Below are 12,500 nucleotides of genomic sequence, written 5' to 3'. Positions count from 1 at the left end.
CTTAACCTAACCTATGTCGTACCTTAACCTAACCTATGTCGTACCTTAACCTAACCTATGTCGTACCTTAACCTAACCTATGTCGTACCTTAACCTAACCTATGTCGTACCTTAACCTAACCTATGTCGTACCTTAACCTAACCTATGTCGTACCTTAACCTAACCTATGTCGTACCTTAACCTAACCTATGTCGTACCTTAACCTAACCTATGTCGTACCTTAACCTAACCTATGTCGTACCTTAACCTAACCTATGTCGTACCTTAACCTAACCTATGTCGTACCTTAACCTAACCTATGTCGTACCTTAACCTAACCTATGTCGTACCTTAACCTAACCTATGTCGTACCTTAACCTAACCTATGTCGTACCTTAACCTAACCTATGTCGTACCTTAACCTAACCTATGTCGTACCTTAACCTAACCTATGTCGTACCTTAACCTAACCTATGTCGTACCTTAACCTAACCTGTATTGCGCCTTAACCTAACCTGTATTGCGCCTTAACCTAACCTGTATTGCGCCTTAACGTAACCTGTATTGCGCCTTAACGTAACCTGTATTGCGCCTTAACGTAACCTGTATTGCGCCTTAACGTAACCTGTATTGCGCCTTAACGTAACCTGTATTGCGCCTTAACGTAACCTGTATTGCGCCTTAACGTAACCTGTATTGCGCCTTAACGTAACCTGTATTGCGCCTTAACGTAACCTGTATTGCGCCTTAACGTAACCTGTATTGCGCCTTAACGTAACCTGTATTGCGCCTTAACGTAACCTGTATTGCGCCTTAACGTAACCTGTATTGCGCCTTAACGTAACCTGTATTGCGCCTTAACGTAACCTGTATTGCGCCTTAACGTAACCTGTATTGCGCCTTAACGTAACCTGTATTGCGCCTTAACGTAACCTGTATTGCGCCTTAACGTAACCTGTATTGCGCCTTAACGTAACCTGCATTGCGCCTTAACGTAACCTGCATTGCGCCTTAACGTAACCTGCATTGCGCCTTAACGTAACCTGTATTGCGCCTTAACGTAACCTGTATTGCGCCTTAACGTAACCTGTATTGCGCCTTAACGTAACCGATATTGCGCCTTAACGTAACCTATATTGCGCCGTAACGTAACCTATATTGCGCCGTAACGTAACCCACATTGCCCCTTAACGTAACCCACATTGCCCCTTAACGTAACCCACATTGCCCCTTAACGTAACCCAACACACGTTGGGCCTTAACCCAACACACGTTGGGCCTTAACCCAACACACGTTGGGCCTTAACCCAACACACGTTGGGCCTTAACCCAACACACGTTGGGCCTTAACCCAACACACGTTGGGCCTTAACCCAACACACGTTGGGCCTTAACCCAACACACGTTGGGCCTTAACCCAACACACGTTGGGCCTTAACCCAACACACGTTGGGCCTTAACCCAACACACGTTGGGCCTTAACCCAACACACGTTGGGCCTTAACCTGCTCTGTAATTGTCATACGACGCGTTAAATTAGTGTAGTGTTGCCTAACTGCAACCCCCGCAATATAGTTTGCTACTCGCACTGCCCGGTCCCCAGTGTATCGCTTCATGTTAAACACCTTGCAGCTATACACTGTAATGTGGATGGCAGCAGGACGTACATGCTCAATGCCCTTTGCAGTTGTTCATTGGCATTTGCAGTTGTTCATTGGCATTCGCATGTGCGAAGCACTTAGCCTACGCTGTGGTACGGCCTGTGTCAACTGTCCGCTGATGTTGTACGTCCAAATCACACACTGTACTGCACATTGGTCCTCATGTACTGAATGATACATCGTGGTACATGTGACCGTACAACGACTGCGCCAACAACGGCGAACCATGCGGTCCAAATGTTGTGCACTCAGCTACGTGTCGTCTCCCTATAAGAGCTGGATTGCAGTGTGGTATGCCCTGGATGGCGATCAGCATGAGCCGTCTGTTGATGTAGTGGCGCGTGTTGTCAGACGTAGTCGTCTCTTCTCACACACCGTGATAGCATGGTGCACTGCGTTCCACATCTGCGACATGCGACAGAGGCCGGTTGACAGTCGTTCGCGCAATGGACATCGCATACGTACGGGGGCCACCTTCCACGTGTTCGCGAAGCGTGCACATGTTGTTGCGTGTATGTGGGCAGACATAGTGTGTCGTGACACCTGACACAGGCATGCAACAATCGTTGAATTTGCAAATGGCGATGGACGCCTACGTTTGCTGGTGACGTTATGCAAATGAACAACTGGTAAACCGTTGTGGTGCGGTTGTTCTCGCTAGAGGTGAATCAGTGATGGCGACGATCGGTTGAGCTACCAACCGGTTGTTCCAGCGATACCCACCATGCCCACGAACGTGAATGGCATCTGGGTGTGAAGCGATACGCGGCGGTGGCTGGGTGGGACCGTCCCCGGCCGGTGAGGGGGGGCCTCCCGGCGTGCTGGCCGCGCGGTGCGTGGGCGCACGCGCTACAGCCGGCTGGTGGGGGCGGCCAGTGGCAGGCGCGCCGGCCGACGGAGGCGGCAGGCGGCGCAGCTGCGCGCCGGCGCACCCTGCACGCGGCGCCGTGCGGCCAAAGTAGGTCCTCGCGGGCCCGGTGCGAAGCGCGGTGGACATCTGCAGTGTGCTGGTCCGATTGAGGACTGTGTGCGCTGAGGATGCGCCGCCGCCCGGCGCTCGGCGCCGCGACGCCGTCTGCTGCTCGGTCGCCTCTGCGGTTCTCGCAGGTGGTTTGTATCGCAGCTGTGCGGACGTGTTGGCGCGTGCGCTGTGCTGGGAGAGTTCGCTTCGGCACCCAAGTGGGGCTTTTGTCCTTCTGTGGCGCTGGCGTTGGAGCTGCCGGTCACCGTAGGTGGCGCGTGTTGTCTCCCGCCGGCAATGCCACGACAGCACGCTCCCGGGCCTCTGTCGGCAGCGGCAAGCTCAGTTGGGAGCACGGGTGGTCGCACCTAAAGCGTCTACTCGCCAAACTCCGGGCGATTGCGCCTCTCTCGAACCCGACCAAGTACTTAGGACGGCGCTGCGCGCCGCCGGGACCTGAGAGGGTTTCGAGGTGTATTGTGCAGGGGAGCTCAGCCTCCTCCTGTTTGCAGAATAATTGAGCGGACGCTTGCGTGTTCGCGCGGGCCCCCGGGACACACTCCCGGGCGGCCGGCTGCTCAGCTCTAGTTGACGCAGCTCCCTGGTTGATCCTGCCAGTAGTCATATGCTTGTCTCAAAGATTAAGCCATGCATGTCTCAGTACAAGCCGCATTAAGGTGAAACCGCGAATGGCTCATTAAATCAGTTATGGTTCCTTAGATCGTACCCACGTTACTTGGATAACTGTGGTAATTCTAGAGCTAATACATGCAAACAGAGTCCCGACCAGAGATGGAAGGGACGCTTTTATTAGATCAAAACCAATCGGTCGGCTCGTCCGGTCCGTTTGCCTTGGTGACTCTGAATAACTTTGGGCTGATCGCACGGTCCTCGTACCGGCGACGCATCTTTCAAATGTCTGCCTTATCAACTGTCGATGGTAGGTTCTGCGCCTACCATGGTTGTAACGGGTAACGGGGAATCAGGGTTCGATTCCGGAGAGGGAGCCTGAGAAACGGCTACCACATCCAAGGAAGGCAGCAGGCGCGCAAATTACCCACTCCCGGCACGGGGAGGTAGTGACGAAAAATAACGATACGGGACTCATCCGAGGCCCCGTAATCGGAATGAGTACACTTTAAATCCTTTAACGAGTATCTATTGGAGGGCAAGTCTGGTGCCAGCAGCCGCGGTAATTCCAGCTCCAATAGCGTATATTAAAGTTGTTGCGGTTAAAAAGCTCGTAGTTGGATTTGTGTCCCACGCTGTTGGTTCACCGCCCGTCGGTGTTTAACTGGCATGTATCGTGGGACGTCCTGCCGGTGGGGCGAGCCGAAGGCGTGCGACGCGCCTCGTGCGTGCTCGTGCGTCCCGAGGCGGACCCCGTTGCAATCCTACCAGGGTGCTCTTGAGTGAGTGTCTCGGTGGGCCGGCACGTTTACTTTGAACAAATTAGAGTGCTTAAAGCAGGCAAGCCCGCCTGAATACTGTGTGCATGGAATAATGGAATAGGACCTCGGTTCTATTTTGTTGGTTTTCGGAACCCGAGGTAATGATTAATAGGGACAGGCGGGGGCATTCGTATTGCGACGTTAGAGGTGAAATTCTTGGATCGTCGCAAGACGAACAGAAGCGAAAGCATTTGCCAAGTATGTTTTCATTAATCAAGAACGAAAGTTAGAGGTTCGAAGGCGATCAGATACCGCCCTAGTTCTAACCATAAACGATGCCAGCCAGCGATCCGCCGCAGTTCCTCCGATGACTCGGCGGGCAGCCTCCGGGAAACCAAAGCTTTTGGGTTCCGGGGGAAGTATGGTTGCAAAGCTGAAACTTAAAGGAATTGACGGAAGGGCACCACCAGGAGTGGAGCCTGCGGCTTAATTTGACTCAACACGGGAAACCTCACCAGGCCCGGACACCGGAAGGATTGACAGATTGATAGCTCTTTCTTGATTCGGTGGGTGGTGGTGCATGGCCGTTCTTAGTTGGTGGAGCGATTTGTCTGGTTAATTCCGATAACGAACGAGACTCTAGCCTGCTAACTAGTCGCGTGACATCCTTCGTGCTGTCAGCGATTACTTTTCTTCTTAGAGGGACAGGCGGCTTCTAGCCGCACGAGATTGAGCAATAACAGGTCTGTGATGCCCTTAGATGTTCTGGGCCGCACGCGCGCTACACTGAAGGAATCAGCGTGTCTTCCTAGGCCGAAAGGTCGGGGTAACCCGCTGAACCTCCTTCGTGCTAGGGATTGGGGCTTGCAATTGTTCCCCATGAACGAGGAATTCCCAGTAAGCGCGAGTCATAAGCTCGCGTTGATTACGTCCCTGCCCTTTGTACACACCGCCCGTCGCTACTACCGATTGAATGATTTAGTGAGGTCTTCGGACTGGTACGCGGCATTGACTCTGTCGTTGCCGATGCTACCGGAAAGATGACCAAACTTGATCATTTAGAGGAAGTAAAAGTCGTAACAAGGTTTCCGTAGGTGAACCTGCGGAAGGATCATTACCGACTAGACTGCATGTCGTTCGATGTGCGTGTCGTGTCGCGCAACACGCTACCTGTACGGCTCGCAGTAGCCGTGCGCCGCGTGCGGAACCACGCGTGCTTCTCAAAACTAACGCCAATGTTGTGTGGTACGAGCGCTGAAGCGCTGGAGCGGCTGGCCTGCGGCACCTGGCGCCTGGCGCCGGTTTTGAATGACTTTCGCCCGACTGCCTGTCCGCTCCGGTGTGGAGCCGTACGACGCCCATCGGCCGTGAGGCCGTTGGACACAGAACGCTTGAACAGGGGCCGCCACACGCCTACGTCCCGCCTATGCAACTGTCTTGAAAGAGACAGTGGAAACTAAGAAAAGATCACCCAGGACGGTGGATCACTCGGCTCGTGGGTCGATGAAGAACGCAGCAAATTGCGCGTCGACATGTGAACTGCAGGACACATGAACATCGACGTTTCGAACGCACATTGCGGTCCATGGATTCCGTTCCCGGGCCACGTCTGGCTGAGGGTCGGCTACGTATACTGAAGCGCGCGGCGTTTGCCCCGCTTCGCAGACCTGGGAGCGTCGCGGCCGCCTGTGGGGCCGGCCGCGCCTCCTGAAACGTGCGATGCGCGCCCGTCGCCTGGCGGTTCGCATACCGGTACTTACTCGGTAGCGTGCACAGCCGGCTGGCGGTGTGGCGTGCGACACCTCGTACAACGACCTCAGAGCAGGCGAGACTACCCGCTGAATTTAAGCATATTACTAAGCGGAGGAAAAGAAACTAACAAGGATTCCCCCAGTAGCGGCGAGCGAACAGGGAAGAGTCCAGCACCGAACCCCGCAGGCTGCCGCCTGTCGTGGCATGTGGTGTTTGGGAGGGTCCACTACCCCGACGCCTCGCGCCGAGCCCAAGTCCAACTTGAATGAGGCCACGGCCCGTAGAGGGTGCCAGGCCCGTAGCGGCCGGTGCGAGCGTCGGCGGGACCTCTCCTTCGAGTCGGGTTGCTTGAGAGTGCAGCTCCAAGTGGGTGGTAAACTCCATCTGAGACTAAATATGACCACGAGACCGATAGCGAACAAGTACCGTGAGGGAAACTTGAAAAGAACTTTGAAGAGAGAGTTCAAAAGTACGTGAAACCGTTCTGGGGTAAACGTGAGAAGTCCGAAAGGTCGAACGGGTGAGATTCACGCCCATCCGGCCACAGGCCTCCGCCCTCGGCAGATGGGGCCGGCCGCCCGCGCGGAGCAATCCGCGGCGGGGTCGTGTCCGGTTGCCTTTCCACTCGCCGCGGGGTGGGGCCGTTCCGGTGTGCGGTGGGCCGCACTTCTCCCCTAGTAGGACGTCGCGACCCGCTGGGTGCCGGCCTACGGCCCGGGTGCGCAGCCTGTCCTTCCGCGGGCCTCGGTTCGCGTCTGTTGGGCAGAGCCCCGGTGTCCTGGCTGGCTGCCCGGCGGTATATCTGGAGGAGTCGATTCGCCCCTTTGGGCGCTCGGGCTCCCGGCAAGCGCGCGCGGTTCTTCCCGGATGACGGACCTACCTGGCCCGGCCCCGGACCCGCGCCGCTGTTGGCTCGGGATGCTCTCGGGCGGAATAATCGCTCCCGTCAGCGGCGCTTCAGCTTTGGACAATTTCACGACCCGTCTTGAAACACGGACCAAGGAGTCTAACATGTGCGCGAGTCATTGGGCTGTACGAAACCTAAAGGCGTAATGAAAGTGAAGGTCTCGCCTTGCGCGGGCCGAGGGAGGATGGGGCTTCCCCGCCCTTCACGGGGCGGCGGCCTCCGCACTCCCGGGGCGTCTCGTCCTCATTGCGAGGTGAGGCGCACCTAGAGCGTACACGTTGGGACCCGAAAGATGGTGAACTATGCCTGGCCAGGACGAAGTCAGGGGAAACCCTGATGGAGGTCCGTAGCGATTCTGACGTGCAAATCGATCGTCGGAGCTGGGTATAGGGGCGAAAGACTAATCGAACCATCTAGTAGCTGGTTCCCTCCGAAGTTTCCCTCAGGATAGCTGGTGCTCGTACGAGTCTCATCCGGTAAAGCGAATGATTAGAGGCCTTGGGGCCGAAACGACCTCAACCTATTCTCAAACTTTAAATGGGTGAGATCTCCGGCTTGCTTGATATGCTGAAGCCGCGAGCAAACGACTCGGATCGGAGTGCCAAGTGGGCCACTTTTGGTAAGCAGAACTGGCGCTGTGGGATGAACCAAACGCCGAGTTAAGGCGCCCGAATCGACGCTCATGGGAAACCATGAAAGGCGTTGGTTGCTTAAGACAGCAGGACGGTGGCCATGGAAGTCGGAATCCGCTAAGGAGTGTGTAACAACTCACCTGCCGAAGCAACTAGCCCTGAAAATGGATGGCGCTGAAGCGTCGTGCCTATACTCGGCCGTCAGTCTGGCAGTCATGGCCGGTCCTTGCGGCCGGCCGCGAAGCCCTGACGAGTAGGAGGGTCGCGGCGGTGGGCGCAGAAGGGTCTGGGCGTGAGCCTGCCTGGAGCCGCCGTCGGTGCAGATCTTGGTGGTAGTAGCAAATACTCCAGCGAGGCCCTGGAGGGCTGACGCGGAGAAGGGTTTCGTGTGAACAGCCGTTGCACACGAGTCAGTCGATCCTAAGCCCTAGGAGAAATCCGATGTTGATGGGGGCCGTCATAGCATGATGCACTTTGTGCTGGCCCCCGTTGGGCGAAAGGGAATCCGGTTCCTATTCCGGAACCCGGCAGCGGAACCGATACAAGTCGGGCCCCTCTTTTAGAGATGCTCGTCGGGGTAACCCAAAAGGACCCGGAGACGCCGTCGGGAGATCGGGGAAGAGTTTTCTTTTCTGCATGAGCGTTCGAGTTCCCTGGAATCCTCTAGCAGGGAGATAGGGTTTGGAACGCGAAGAGCACCGCAGTTGCGGCGGTGTCCCGATCTTCCCCTCGGACCTTGAAAATCCGGGAGAGGGCCACGTGGAGGTGTCGCGCCGGTTCGTACCCATATCCGCAGCAGGTCTCCAAGGTGAAGAGCCTCTAGTCGATAGAATAATGTAGGTAAGGGAAGTCGGCAAATTGGATCCGTAACTTCGGGATAAGGATTGGCTCTGAGGATCGGGGCGTGTCGGGCTTGGTCGGGAAGTGGGTCAGCGCTAACGTGCCGGGCCTGGGCGAGGTGAGTGCCGTAGGGGTGCCGGTAAGTGCGGGCGTTTAGCGCGGGCGTGGTCTGCTCTCGCCGTTGGTTGGCCTCGTGCTGGCCGGCGGTGCAGGATGCGCGCGCCTGCGCGGCGTTCGCGCCCCGGTGCTTCAACCTGCGTGCAGGATCCGAGCTCGGTCCCGTGCCTTGGCCTCCCACGGATCTTCCTTGCTGCGAGGCCGCGTCCGCCTTAGCGTGCTCCTCCGGGGGCGCGCGGGTGCGCGGATTCTCTTCGGCCGCCATTCAACGATCAACTCAGAACTGGCACGGACTGGGGGAATCCGACTGTCTAATTAAAACAAAGCATTGCGATGGCCCTAGCGGGTGTTGACGCAATGTGATTTCTGCCCAGTGCTCTGAATGTCAACGTGAAGAAATTCAAGCAAGCGCGGGTAAACGGCGGGAGTAACTATGACTCTCTTAAGGTAGCCAAATGCCTCGTCATCTAATTAGTGACGCGCATGAATGGATTAACGAGATTCCCGCTGTCCCTATCTACTAGCTGCGGCTGTCTCATGCTATGTGCCCCGATTTGTGTGGGCTCATGGTTGGTAATAGGCAGCAGGGGAAGGATGCGACTCGAACATCTTAGCCTCTCCTTCCCAAGTGTCCCTGCCCGCCTTCTCGAGGTGCAGCTGTTAAGCCTTCGGGCGACCGAAGGGCAGGGGCGCGACGGTGTGCTGAACAACTTGCACACCGGTTCCGGTGGCTGCATTTGTCGCGGCGGGATCCTGGCCTAAGTCGGCGAAGGTCACCCGCCCTGCCCCTGGAATTCCGGGGCATGATCCGCCAAGCCGGGGCGTGGTGACATGTCCCCGGTTAGGTTAGATGGGTCCAGACCCCCGAACGTCTGGGGGACCGGCCCGGCACCTGAGTAGGACCGGGTCTTTAGCCTTTTGGTGGGAACTCGGCCTAGTAGGGGGCGAAGGACGGGGAGTGAATCCGCTCTCCCGGAATGCGGGTGGCATTCGCCGGTAAGGGAGCGGGAGAAAACTTCGATGATGCAGCCATCGAAGAGGACTAGTGCGCTGTACCCACGGCGTGCTAAACCTAGCAGCTCAGTTGTAGAGAGCTCTTGGTCGAGGGGCGTGACCGGTGAGCGAGCTGCATTTAGCCTCCCCCCATGCCAGAGAGGCCGGTCCGGGGAAAGAGACGGGCCTCCTTTTCACTCTCTTCATTTCGTCAAGATGGCTGAACAAGTAGAGAGTGACCATGCGTTTGAAGGCGATTCGAATTACGATGATGCTTTATCTGTAGCCGAGCGTCATGCTCGTTTCTTAAAGTTACTGGATTCCAGTGTAAAGAATGGCAAAATTAGTAATCAGGCGATAAATAATATTCGGGATTGTGTTGCTAGGTGGGCAATGGCTCATTCCCAGTTAGAGGGGAGATTGATAGAATTGCAGAAGGAAAACGAACGCCTCAGGAGTCAGCCACCAGTTGCAAAATCTTATGCCGCGGTCGCGAGTACCCCTGTGGTCAAGGCGCCATCGGCAAAAGAGACAATACAGGAAAATATCAAGAAGGTTGTCCCAACGGTGTTTATCAAGCCAAAAGAGGGGGAGGATATTCGAGCAGTCAAGACTGCATTCGAGAAGTGTATAGATCCTAAGCGAGACAAGATTAAAATAAATACAGTAAGAACTGCAAAAAATGTACTGATCGTGGAAACGGCAACTCAAGAAGACAGTCAGCGCATTATGACAAATCCTCAGTTAACTGAGAAGGTCAAATGCGAACCGCCTAGGAGGCGAAGGCCTTTGATGTGCCTATACGATGTCCCGACATATATGAGTGCGGACAGCTTGTTGGATTCCATATACGTGCAGAATTTCGACATGACTATGACAAGGGAGGATTTCGATAGCCAGTTTAGACTCAGATTTAAAGTCGGACCAAGGGAGAAACTTACAGTTCACCATGTGGTGGAAGTCTCTCCGGAACTTTGGAAGCCTCTTACTAGAATTGGCAGGTTGTACGTTGGATATTCAGCGTTAAATATTAAAGATTACTTGGCGGTGCCGCGTTGCACCAAGTGCCAAGACTTGAACCATACAAATAAGTATTGTCAGGAAGAACATGCCCTGTGTGCCCATTGTGGGCAGGTGGGTCATGAAAGGAAGGCCTGTCCTAATAAGGACAAACCCCAGGTCTGTATACCGTGTAAGAAGCGGGGAAGAAAGTGTGGTGGACCTAAAGACTGCCCTACCTACCGCATGTTCCTTGACAGAATAATTCAGCGAACTGATTATGGCGACCCTTAAGGCGCCGAAAAAGAAATCTCCGAGTAAAATTAAAAGGGACGCGGAACGGGGCAAGTTAATTAGTAAGGCTCTGTCCACAGGTACACTGTACAGCCCAGAAGATGTTCCGGGCGCCACTGGAGGATCGATGGTCGACGTCGGCATCCAAACAGATGTCGACTTGGAGACGGCGATCGGTCGGCTAACTAGTCGACTGTCAAGAACCAAGATGGAGGAGCCGGCGAAGCAAGACTCACAGACTACAGATCAAGGCGCGAGTACAGTCCCTAATGAAGACGGTGGCGGTGGTAGTAGTGGTGGTGGTAGTAGTGGCAGATCAAATGTAAATTTTGTAAATAGTGCAAAGTCGAGTACAGTTTCTACTGAGGATGTTGGTGGCGATGGTAGTAACTGTAGATCTAATGTAAATATTGTAAATAGTGCAAAGTTGAATGGTGCAAGCACTTTTTATAATGCAGTTGGTCCTGGAGACGTGTATAATGATTTTGAACATAAGTTGCGGTTAACCAGGCTTGAGGAACCAGCATTGTTGACTGTTGCACTGAGGCAGCTTGTTCGGACTGGACATAGACATGGCCAAGATATTACTTATCCAGCCTTGGAGGACGTGGATTGTATAAGTTTGCACGTGGCAAATATTCCTTCGCAATCTGATGATTTAAAGGAGTTGGTGGAGCAGGTGTTTGCCAGGCGGGGCCGTAAATTCGATCTCGAAAAAATATACCGGGACATGGTTAAAATGTACGGTAGAAACGTTGTAGATCTCTCGAAATCTTGGCCCGCCAGTCGCCTGCATGTTTTTTACCCCCCTGGTTGATGGGGAGTTTTAAGGTACTACAGATAAACGCAATGCGTAGCCATTTGGTTACGCAAGAGTTAAGAAGGATTGCGGAAGATGACATGCTGGACATTTTAGTAATTCAAGAACCCGCCTCCTGTGCTGGTCGGATTCCTGGATTTCCTGCAACTGCGCAAGTGGTATTCTCCGGTGAGAATCCTATGAGCGCTGTTGTAGTTCTGAATAAGCTGATTAGAACAACTGTGTTAACACAATTTTGTAATGATCACGTAATCGTTGTTGAACTTAACTTGATGTCACATTTAGTATTCCTTGTAAATGTATATTGTCAATTCAGACAACATATCATGGGATTTCTTAGTCAGTTGGATTGGATCTTAAGAATGTTACAAGGAAAGCCGGTCATTGTATGTATGGACGCAAACGCAAAGTCCCCTTTGTGGTTTAGTGTGGAACAGGATGAGCGAGGTGTTGAGTTGGAGAATCTCATAATGCAGATGCAATTAGATGTTATAAACCAACCTGGCTATCCGCCTACCTTTTCAGGAAGGGCGGGTGCTGTTTCCAATATAGATGTTACGCTTGCATCTCTAAGTGCAGCACCACACATCAGAAACTGGAGAGTTGTAAGTAATCTTACTGTAAGTGACCACAATTGTATTTTCTTTGATTACCATATGGAAGTTGAAGAAGATCTCGGGGACTGGGTAGAACGTTATAATTATCGAAAGACGGATTGGAACCGGCTGGCACAGGAGTTTCGTCCTCCAGGGCTTGGATCAGAGGAGGAGATACATAACGTGGATGAAGCGGTAGACGAACTAGTGGCATCTATTGAGGCGGCTATTGCTACGTCCGTTCCTCGGGTGGCAAGGTTTGTTCGCAAACAGGCTACTCCATGGCCCCCAGAGCTGAGTGAGCTCAGGCGGTCTGTCAGGCGGGCAAGAAGTAATTACCAAAGGGGCTTCACACAAGAAGAACGACAGTACCACCTAAGGATTTACCGTCGCCTCAAGGCTCGATACCAGGAGTCCGTACAACGTCTAAGACGGCAGTCATGGCAGAACTTTGTGAATGAGCAGCTGGGATTGGACCCCTGGGGGGTCCCGTACAAGCTTGTACGAGAGAAGATCAGATCTCCCACGATGCTGTCTACTCTGCAGCTGGAAAATGG

The 12,500-nt window shown here is 54.0% G+C and overlaps 2 non-coding genes and 1 pseudogene across 2 annotated transcripts; all 3 read left to right on the top strand.

Annotated features, from left to right (window-relative positions):
* Window positions 1-3,200: 3,200 nt before the first annotated feature.
* On the top strand, window positions 3,201-5,110 carry LOC124593003. The gene has a single exon (XR_006977754.1). It is a non-coding gene; the product is annotated as a small subunit ribosomal RNA (ribosomal RNA).
* Window positions 5,111-5,461: 351 nt separating this feature from the next.
* Window positions 5,462-5,616, top strand: LOC124593118. The gene has a single exon (XR_006977840.1). It is a non-coding gene; the product is annotated as a 5.8S ribosomal RNA (ribosomal RNA).
* Window positions 5,617-5,804: 188 nt separating this feature from the next.
* LOC124593101 overlaps window positions 5,805-12,500 on the top strand; it is a 10,536-nt pseudogene continuing 3,840 nt past the window's right edge.

Source organism: Schistocerca americana, unplaced genomic scaffold (assembly GCF_021461395.2).
Source record: "Schistocerca americana isolate TAMUIC-IGC-003095 unplaced genomic scaffold, iqSchAmer2.1 HiC_scaffold_97, whole genome shotgun sequence".
Taxonomy (NCBI): domain Eukaryota; kingdom Metazoa; phylum Arthropoda; class Insecta; order Orthoptera; family Acrididae; genus Schistocerca; species Schistocerca americana.
This window is presented reverse-complemented; position numbering and strand designations above follow the sequence as displayed.